This window comes from Homarus americanus, unplaced genomic scaffold (assembly GCF_018991925.1).
Source record: "Homarus americanus isolate GMGI-L3 unplaced genomic scaffold, GMGI_Hamer_2.0 scaffold58488, whole genome shotgun sequence".
NCBI classification, from domain to species: domain Eukaryota; kingdom Metazoa; phylum Arthropoda; class Malacostraca; order Decapoda; family Nephropidae; genus Homarus; species Homarus americanus.
In genome coordinates, this window is record NW_024737217.1 from 1 (window position 1) to 11,066 (window position 11,066).

The window sequence follows — 11,066 nt, forward strand, 5'->3', positions numbered from 1 at the left end:
CTGTGCCTGGCCAAAATTATTCACAAAGTACAAGACTTCCATTATTATCTAAAGCTAAATTTTGTGTAGGACCAAAACCTGACAAGATACTTTATAAAACCTTAAGGTCTAGTGAAATAAACTCACCTTATGTGGAGTCTGCAATATAAAGGTTGAATTGAGAAATCCACAACCGCTGGTAATGTGACGGCCTCACCATCACTGATGTATCTGCTGAGAAATAATAATGGTAGTGGTACTGTAATGTGATTTCACGGGACACGGGAGAAAGATATCTAGTGATGTTGCCAATCATTACAAGTTTTCTGATTTTCTTCTGTGCTAATATTTGGTAATGTAGGTTTAAGAACATAAGACTGCAGGAATGGCCAGTAAATTGATATATACTGTACCTAGACAGTGCAGGTATAAAACCAGGCTATATGACCAAGGATATTTTGTATTTCTGTATCAGCTTCTGGACTGTTATTGTATATTGCAATAAATGTGTAGTGTATACATATGAAAATAAAAAATATACTGTATATTCAATTCTTTATTTTGTATTACCTATCTACAAAGATGTAAAAACATAGTACACAATGTACAGTACATATGTAATTTTTTTCTCTGTTGCTGACAGAACATATTACCTTTTTCAGAACAATTTATAATGTAAGTTTGTTAGGTGGCAATGGTAGATACAACACTGCAGTAGCCCTCCTCCTTTATCCGGGCTTGGGACCGGCATGTTCGACTGAACAAGGCGGAGTTACTACTGTGCATTCTACGTCTAACTACGGTGCTGTTAGTGCTATCAACTATAACTTGAAAAACTTTACCTTTATTACCTCCAAGAAGCACCTTGTAGTAGGTCCAGTCAGCCACACAAACAAACCTGGAATACAAAAAACTTTAAAACATAACATTCATAAATACTTGCATATAGACATTATATATTGTCATAAGTACTTTACCTGTTTGGAGGAGTTCTCGACCAGCCACACGTTCACCTCGGAGGCGCACAATCTGAAAGAAATGAGAAAACCTTAGTCCCATCCACACACATTAAAGGTGGGAGGTTGGGTGTGTGAGAGGGTGAGTGTATGGATGGGAGTGAGGGTGTGTGTATGGGAGGACCTCCCCCACACACACCCTCACTCCCATCCATACACTCACCCTCTCTCACACCTTTCCTTATACCCAACACTCCCACCCACCCACCAACCCTCCCTCCCTCCCACCCCCCCTCCCTCCCACCCAACCCTCCTCCTACACCACCTACCCTCCAACCCAACTCACATACCTACCCATCCCAACTCCCTTCCCATCCACCCAACCTTTTGGGTGTGTGGATGGGAGGTAGTGTTTGTGGATGGGAGGATGAGGGTGTAGATGGGAGGAAGAGGGAGTGGTTAGGAGGAAGAGTGTGTGGTTGGGAAGAAGGGTGTGGTGTGCCATGCCCTCCTCCATGCAAACACAGCATCGAAAAATATTCTGAAGAAAATTGGTTTGTATTGGTGTAATATTGTGTTGTGAGGACTCATTTGTGTTTTACTATTAATGATAAGTGTGCAGGGATTATGGTGGTGTAAGAGAGAGAGGCTTATAATAGTTGTGGACAAGGTAAGAGACTTGCTGTGTGTTGGTCTGCTGGCAGGAGCAACAGGATAGGCACGGCTTATAGCACTATTTTACCCTCACTTATATATCATATTATTGTATGCCAATAATTAATATTCAATATATTTAGCAATGGTTTTACTGTATCAATTTGACTAACAAATTATAAATATAATATAATATCTTGAAGGTTCTAAGGTTCTTGTGGCCCCAGAATATACTACATATTATTTTATTGATAACTTTAAACTATTGTAACACAGTAGAGATAGGAACACGTAAAGGAAGATAGAACATGAATAAATTATAAATCTATTAACCAACAGCTCAACGTTTAACAGTTATGATACAGTTTAGGTATAGACTAAAAAATGTTTATCTAACCTAACCCAATTATATGTCCATAAGAGAAGTGGGACATCTTGGAGTATCACAAGGGAGATAATGATTAAGCATTAATGACTAATGTAATAATGCCCACAGCCATCCTGTCCACAATCCCATTAAAATCATAGACAATCTCTGCAGCTAACGGTCAAATACCCTTTGGATATTTGGCCAGCCAGCACAGTCAAATAACACCTTCATAACTTGTACTGAGCCATTATTGGGTAGTGGTGGTGGAGTCCCTTAGTACCAGAGTACTGTGTTTATATTTGATTCATATTATCCACAGTTGTTCTGTGGATGATGTAGTATTAATGGTAAAATTTCACTTGTTACCACCAAGCATTTGGAAGTTGAAATTATGCTTGATGGATGTAAAATGTTATATAGATTTGATTCTATTGTTTGAAATTTTTTGGTACAAATTTATAAATTAAAAAGTTTTGATTTTAGGGGAAAATTTGACATTTCCTACGAACATATAGGACAAGAGTGTACAGTGTATGTAATTAATTTGCATTAGTATATAAGTATACTGTATTGATTGCACCAGTATAGAATATATAACCTAATCTAAACCATACTAGCCTAACAGATGGACTATGCCAAGATCTGATTGGTTAACAAACCAGCAACTAAAATGTAAAATATCTCACTTATACAGAACTTAATTTGTGACAGAAATGCCATAGAAGAAAAGTGTTTTAGAATGATCAAAACTACTGATTGCAACCATAAAATTATCAAAAAATTTGGGTGGCAACAAATGACATAATATCATATTAACTAATAAAAATTAACACAACTTTTTATTTTAATTATAAATACCAGTATTTTTTTATATCTTCTCTATGAACATAAATCACCTGTAATGGGCAGGACATGAAAGATGACGGAGAGTACGGGGTAAAACACGGTGAAGAACTGATCATGTGACACTAAAATGATGTCTCCACGCTCTTTGACACAGAGAAATTAACAATTTACTGTAAACAATCTACCAAAAAATATGACGTGGCAGCCTGCGTTGTTGTCCGCTCTTAAACCAATAAACACTGACTCCGGTAATACTGTACTTAACTTGTCAATAAATGACAGACCCTCACATTGGTGGTTTTATTACCATATACCGGTATATAAAATTGATTGTGTTTTATTTCTTTTAGGCTTTACTATCCAGATTCATGAGTCTATTATCTCCACAAATCCCTTATTTATTTTTTCGTTTGGTTAAGTAGGATCTTAAACCTATTCTATGCACATTATAAATTATGAGAATTATATTGTTGGAATCAAATCCCATAATAATGAGTTTAAATACATTTCCAATTTCTTTTGAGTAAGATTGGTTAATGAGTGAAACTTATGTTCTTATATTTTATTTTCCCTCCCTAGTTATTACTTCTTGTTGGCGTTGCTGTTTATCAAATCGTAAATTATCTGCAAGACCCATTGTCAGATTTATAGCTGAGTGGGGGGGCCTGTTCAACGACCAAGAAGGCCAAGATTATTTATTAACGACTCTGCCATATATGACATTATTAGTTGTAATTTCTATAATGAAACCATTTGGAAATAAAACCAATTATACAACAGAACATTAACTTTATTTATGACAACTAATGAGTCAGCTCACATCATTTTATGTATACTGTATATGAATTCATAAATTATTAAACTACAGACACATATATGTAATGATAGTTTAAGTATATAACATTTACAGGAAAGAATTATATAAACTGAAGTACAGCAACGAACAACTGAATGTAAATTAATTTTTCTCAAATAACCAACAAGACAATAATGAAAACTGATGATGTTTATGAAAAAATGACAACAGAGAAATAATGAGAAAATATTCCTTCCATTAATAACGTCCATATACACAGTACTGTACTCATTATGTGATAGTGATAATTAACTCAGTACAATTTAATTTTCCTGCTTTTTCCTCCAAGTTCAATTTCTGTGTAAGGTCTGCCCAAAATACAGTCAAGACCAGCTTACTTTTTCTACTTTGAGTCATTGAATGCCTATATTGTGTAAGCATGTGACAGTTGAGAAGGAGTGTTCACATATTGCAGTGCTTGTACCAAATGTGAGGGCAGCCGCATAAAGCTTGTGTATGTGAGTTAATCCATTTCAGAAAGGATATGATATCTTGAAATTTTCACCAATGTTTTTGAGAGCTGGGCAATAAAATTCTTCAATAAGTCACTTAGCAACATGACATTCACTTACCAGAAGAGACGACTCAGTGTCGACACCTATGAGTTTAGCCAATGGGACAAGATTTTCCGGAAGTAATAAACAAGTCTTGGATTCTGGCCAACGACTAGAAATGACTAAGTAATCTCATATTATGTTCACCAAACTCAGCATTGAGTTCACCAAGGCAGTTATCTAAAATATTGTAGTACAGTTGATGATGTAAATCAGCTTCACTATCAAAACCATGAACATTAGAATGTCTTACAGTTGTTTCAGTCACTGTTAAGTATTGGAGCAGTTTGTGTTTATACCAACAGACCCAAAGGCAGTCCTGGTGGATCAAGTTTCCAATCTAGATCATTGGAACAACTCATTGGTAGGGGTACCCGCTCTATGGCAGTTCCCAGGAATATAAAAACATTTTCACTCTCCAAATTTTTTTACAGCATATTGAGATAGAATATATTCAAAACTTATGAAATGACTTTGTTGATAAAAGTCTTGTTTCCATATAAATTAAGACCGTCAGTTATTTACAAATGTGATCATGAGCACACAGCCATGCATCAGCCAACACAGTCCCACCAATACTGGAGTCTCGAGTACAGCAGACAGTGTTTTAGAGAAGAAACAACAGCATATACTTATAGAAAACCTCTACAAGTAGATGGTGCCTGTACTGTATTGATAGAGATAACACCAGAGAGAGAAAAAAGGAAGGTTTACATCTGTATTCCTTTACTTTGCTGGAGACAAACTGGGTCATGATAAAAAAGGAAGTGGCTACTTAACCAGGAGTTCCTGGCTGGTCACACTGGAGGTTATGTGAGAGGGTTATGCCTCCCAGTCATTGCTGACTTCTTAGAAGTGCCACACAGTCCTCAGCCTCCCTCACCTTCGGTGACTGGAGACAGGCTAAACAACTTAGCAACGTTTAATGTCATCGATGACGGCCCCGTTAAGGTGTGGGAAGCTATTTCCCACGCCAAAGTATAACATATGAACAAGAATGATATTAAAGAACTCATAGAAGAAGAAATAGACGCGCAGAGAGAAATTAAGAGACCCGACGGAAAATCCACCTCGGCTCTAGTTGGATTTTTCCACAAACTTCCAGAGACGGTCACACTGGGATGGGACATCGTCTGAGTGAGATCTTACGTGCCATGACAGACCAGATGCTTCAAGTGTCAGCGGTACAGTCACCCACCCAAAAAATGCAAGGCCCCAGAAGATGTGTGCTACAGATGTGTGTCTTCTGGACACCAGGCGGTCGAATGTCCAGGTGGTCGGAGGTCGTAAGTCGGGGAGGAGCTGTAATCTATATGATGAAGAAAAAGACCCCACCACTAACACCAATGGTAGGAGACTTATCTCACTTTTCGGTGCAAATGAAGATGTTAGGTTATGATCAACCTAATGGAAATGTAACTGAGAAAGGAATTAGAATTAACAAGTGGGCATCCATTCAACAAACAGAATTAGTTGCCATACTTTCAGCCATTAAATTTATTTAAATCACCATCACCGACAGTCTCGTCATCACTGACTCTCTATCCTGCTTGCTCTTAACTTAAGTTGTCACGCATTTGTCTGTGAAGCCAGACACAAATGTGGACCTTGTTGATGGAGGTGTCAAGATCAAACTGTTGTTGATCCCTTCTCACACAGGCCTCAAAGAACATGACAGAGTTGATGCCCTCGCCAAACTCACGTCTAACAAAGACACTGTTAAACACAATTTGGGTCTGTCAAAAAGAACCCTTAAAACTGTAACTAGGAAAGAACAGATTGATGAATTTGATGCAAGCAGACAAGTGCAAACAGTCATTAGTCAATACAGTGTTTACCATGATGAGAAGTATCAAGTGAAACATGTATATGGAGCAGGGAACTAGATAATGGAACTGCTAAAGTAAGATAAGGATATAAGTACCTCTGGCAGTATATCCCTCAAGCAGATGCGAAAAAAAACTAAATGCAAAGTGTGTGATCAAACAAATGACCACAAACTGGAATACCACGTCCTTGACTGTGTGAAGACAGAACCTTTTACGGACAGGTCCAAATACACTGTGTGTGAAATGAACAACACTTTATCTCTAAATGGCAAGATAGCCGATATATTAAGACTGCATCCACTTTTTTGAACTCAGTTGCTATATCATTTCCCATCTATAGAACCAAACACACAATATGCCTGAATACTTCTCATGCAAATGCGAATAACAAAGTGTGTGGCCAGGCATATTGCCTCACACTGTTGTACTCAGGCAGTTGTGAATAAGTTACCCTCGATGTACAAAAATAAAACAAACAATGTACAGTATTTGAAATACTCTGTAACATTCAATGTCATAATGTCCTGATCACTGGGGTTAGTTATCCAGACCCCTTGTGACCTCAACTCTGTAATTCTTTTGTGCTACTGCTCACAGGATAAGTATGGGGTGCACAATAATCTGGTCACTGTAAGTGGCAAAATTAATTAAATTTTAACCATCCGCTACATTTGGTTAACAGTAGTGCATACTATTGGAAAGCAAGCAGTGGTCACGTCACCCGGCCACTGTGTCAGCAATTATAGCTAACCACAAAAAGTTGGTGGATGTACTTGATACATGTGAGGAAAATGAGTGTGATGCAGCAGTGTGGCAACTGGATTATTGAAACAGATAAAATGCAGAAAAATTCATGTTTACTGCATACCGTGTGAAGGAATTTCTGCCGACACTTGGACCTGCAGATCAGCTTTTACAATCACATGACTGACTTCATGACAAGAATTCACCTTATTGAATCTCTTGTCAGTAGTGTTAAAGACATCTGGAACAACACTGGCAATGAGAATATCTCATCAAAACTTGATCATCACGACCTTACAGAATACCATCAGGAAAAGCAAAAGCATAACACAAACTGCCCCAATACTTAACAGACTAAAACAACTGTAAGACATTCTAATGTTCATGGTTTTGATAGTGAAGCTGATTTACATCATCAACTGTACTACAATATTTTAGATAACTGCCTTGGTGAACTCAATGCTGAGTTTGGTGAGCATAATATTAGACTACTTACAGTCATTTCTAGTCGTTGGCCAGAATCCAAGACTTGTTTATTACTTCCGGAAAATCTTGTCCCATTGGCTAAACTCATAGGTGTCGACACTGAGTCGTCTCTTCTGGTAAGTGAATGTCATGTTGCTAAATGACTTATTGAAGAATTTTATTGCCCAGTTCTCAAAAACATTGGTGAAAATTTCAAGATATCATATCCTTTCTGAAATGGATTAACTCACATACACAAGCTTTATGCGGCTGCCCTCACATTTGGTACAAGCACTGCAATATGTGAACACTCCTTCTCAACTGTCACGTGCTTACACAATATAGGCATTCAATGACTCACCGTAGAAAAAGTAAGCTGGTCTTGACTGTATTTTGGGCAGACCTTACACAGAAATTGAACTTGGAGGAAAGAGCAGGAAAATTAAATTGTATTGAGTTAATTATCACTATCACATAATGAGTACAGTACTGTGTATATAGAAGTTATTAATGGAAGGAATATTTTCTCATTATTTCTCTGGTGTCAATTTTTTCATAAACATCATCAGTTTTCATTATTGTCTTGTTGGTTATTTGAGAAAAATTAATTTACATTCAGTTGTTCATTGCTGTACTTCAGTTTATATAATTCTTTCCTGTAAATGTTATATACTTAAACTATCATTACATATATGTGTGTGTAGTTTAATAATTTATGAATTTATATACAGTATACATAAAATGTTGTGAGCTGACTCATTAGTTGTCATAAATAAAGTTAGTGTTCTGTTGTATAATTGGTTTTATATGCAAATGGTTTCATTATAGAAATTACAACTAATAATGTCATATATGGCAGTCGTTAATAAATAATCTTGGCCCTCTTGGTCGTTGAACAGGCACCCCCACTCGGTTATAAATCTGACAATGGGTCTTGCAGATAATTTACGATTTGATAAACAGCAACGCCAACACGAAGTCATAACTACGGAGGGAAAATAAAATATAAGAACATAAGTTTCACTCATTAACCAATACTACTCAAAAGAACTTGGGAATACATTTAAACTCATATTATGGGATTTGATTCCAACAATATAATTCTCACAATTTATAATGTGCATAGAATAGGTTTAAGATCCTACTTGAACAAACGAAAAAATAAATAAGGGATTTGTGGAGATAATAGACTCATGAATCTGGATAGTAAAGCCTAAAAGAAAAAGTCAATCAATTCTATATTTATGGTAATAAAACCCCCAATGTGAGGCTCTGTCATTTATTGACAAGTTAAGTACAGTATTACCGGAGTCAGTGTTTATAGGTTTAAGAGCGGACAACAACACAGGCTGCCACGTCATATTTTGGGGCAGATTGTTTACAGTAAATAGTTAATTTCTGTGCCTACAAAGCACGTAGAGACATCATTTCAGTGTCACGCTATCAGTTCTTCACTGTGTTTTACCCCATAATTGCCCTCATCCTTCATGACCTGTCAACTACAAGTGATTTATGTTCGTATTTACAGAAGAGCGAAAAAAATACCGGTACTTATAACTAAATTAAGAAGTTGTGTCAATTTTATTAGTTAATATGATATTATGTCATTTGTTGCCACCCAAAGAATTTTGATAATTTTACGGTTGCAATCAGTAGTTTTGATCATTCTAAAACACTTTTATTATATGGCATTTCTGTCACAAATTAAGTACTGTATAAGTGAGATATTTTAGTTGCTGGTTTGTTAACCAACCAGATCTTGGTATAGTGCATGGGTTAGGTTAAGTTGGAGTAGGTTAGGTTAGGTTTTCCTAAATTAATTATATACTCTATATCTAATACATACAGTGCACATATATACTAAATACAAATTAATTAAATACACTGTACACGCTTGTCCGAGATGTTCGTAGGAAATGTCAAATTTTCCCCTAAAATCAAAACTTTATAATTTATAAATTTGTACCAAAAATTTCAAACAATAGAATCAAATCTATATAACATTTTACATCCATCAAGCATAATTTCAACTTCCAAATGCTTGGTGGTAACAAGTGAAATTTTACCATTAATACTACATCATCCACAGAACAACTGTGGATAATATGAATCAAATATAAACACAGTACTCTGGTACTAAGGGACTCCACCACCACTACCCAATAATGGCTCAGTACAAGTTATGAAGGTGTTATTTGACTGTGCTGGCTGGCCAAATATCCAAAGGGTATTTGACCGTTAGCTGCGGAGATTGTCTATGATTTTAATGGGATTGTGGACAGGATGGCTGTGGGCATTATTACACTAGTCATTAATGCTTAATCATTATCTCCCTTGTGATACTCCAAGATGTCCCACTTCTCTTATGGACATATAATTGGGTTAGGTTAGATAAACATTTTTTAGTCTATACCTAAACTGTATCATAACTGTTAAACGTTGAGCTGTTGGTTAATAGATTTATAATTTATTCATGTTCTATCTTCCTTTACGTGTTCCTATCTCTACTGTGTTACAATAGTTTAAAGTTATCAATAAAATAATATGTAGTATATTCTGGGGCCACAAGAACCTTAGAACCTTCAAGATATTATATTATATTTATAATTTGTTAGTCAAATTGATACAGTAAAACCATTGCTAAATATATTGAATAATAATTATTGGCATACAATAATATGATATATAAGTGAGGGTAAAATAGTGCTATAAGCCCTGCCTACCTGTTGCTCCTGCCAGCAGACCAACACACAGCAAGTCTCTTACCTTGTCCACAACTATTATAAGTCTCTCTCTCTCTACACCACCATAATCCCTGCACACTTATCATTCATACTAAAACACAAATGAGTCCTCACAACACAATATTACACCAATACAAACCAATTTTCTTCACAATATTTTTCTCCGCTTTGTTTACATGGAGGAGGCCATGACACACGGCTCCCTCTCACCCTCTATAAAAGGAACACCTTTTACATTAAATTTAGTTTTTAAATAATCTAACAATTATAAAAATATTCTATAATATTATTAATTATCTTAAATTGTGTAAATTTTGTCACTGTGTGTACTTTGGCAATAATGCCTTGATAACTTTATATAAGGCCTCCCTCCAGCAGGGACCATTCCCACACTCCCTTAATAAAAAACGCACTTTGAAATTTGTTTCTTCCATCTATCTTGCATTCTTTCCTTGTGGTTTTGATGAGAGGAAGAAGAAGAATAAAAAGGATTGTGTTTTGATGAGAGGAAGGAGAATAAAAAGGATTGTGCTTTAATAAGAGGAAGGTTTTAGGGGTAACTATTATATTTGATCACAGAAAACGTTCCTGGGGTAACTATTATATTTGATCAGTGAACTTGGAGAAAAACGCAAGCGTTAAGTCGCAGCCAATATAATAATTATTGACCTCATAGATCAATTTTATGATTTTCCTATTAAACTAGGTTATATATTCACAGTCTTGGTCTGTCCTTCACTGTCGACAAGAGTATTGAAGTAGTTAGGTTGGTTGGTGATATAGAGATGAACCATTAGCCGACCCCACGAATTCCCCAGTGTGTGCCTCGTGGTCTGGGTCAACCAGCGCCGCCATACATCACGGAGCGGGGGTCAACTACTAAGCCACGCCAACCCCCGCTATTTAAAACCTGACCTCGTGGTCATCTCTCTCTTAATACCTCCACCAACCAGCCAGTAACACCTTCTCCTCCTCCGCCTGGCTGGTGGTCCTCGCTCCGGCCGGCGAGCATGGCGACCCACAGGCTGGTCCTCCTCTGAGCATCCTCACCAACCAGCTCTCTCTACCC

General features: G+C 36.6%; 1 long non-coding RNA gene across 1 annotated transcript; it reads right to left on the reverse strand.

Annotated features, from left to right (window-relative positions):
- Window positions 1-124: 124 nt before the first annotated feature.
- LOC121873404 lies at window positions 125-1,139 on the reverse strand. Its single transcript, XR_006090226.1, has 2 exons — window positions 822-1,139; window positions 125-210 (listed from the first exon to the last, which is right to left on the reverse strand). It is a non-coding gene; the product is annotated as an uncharacterized LOC121873404 (long non-coding RNA).
- Window positions 1,140-11,066: the final 9,927 nt, after the last annotated feature.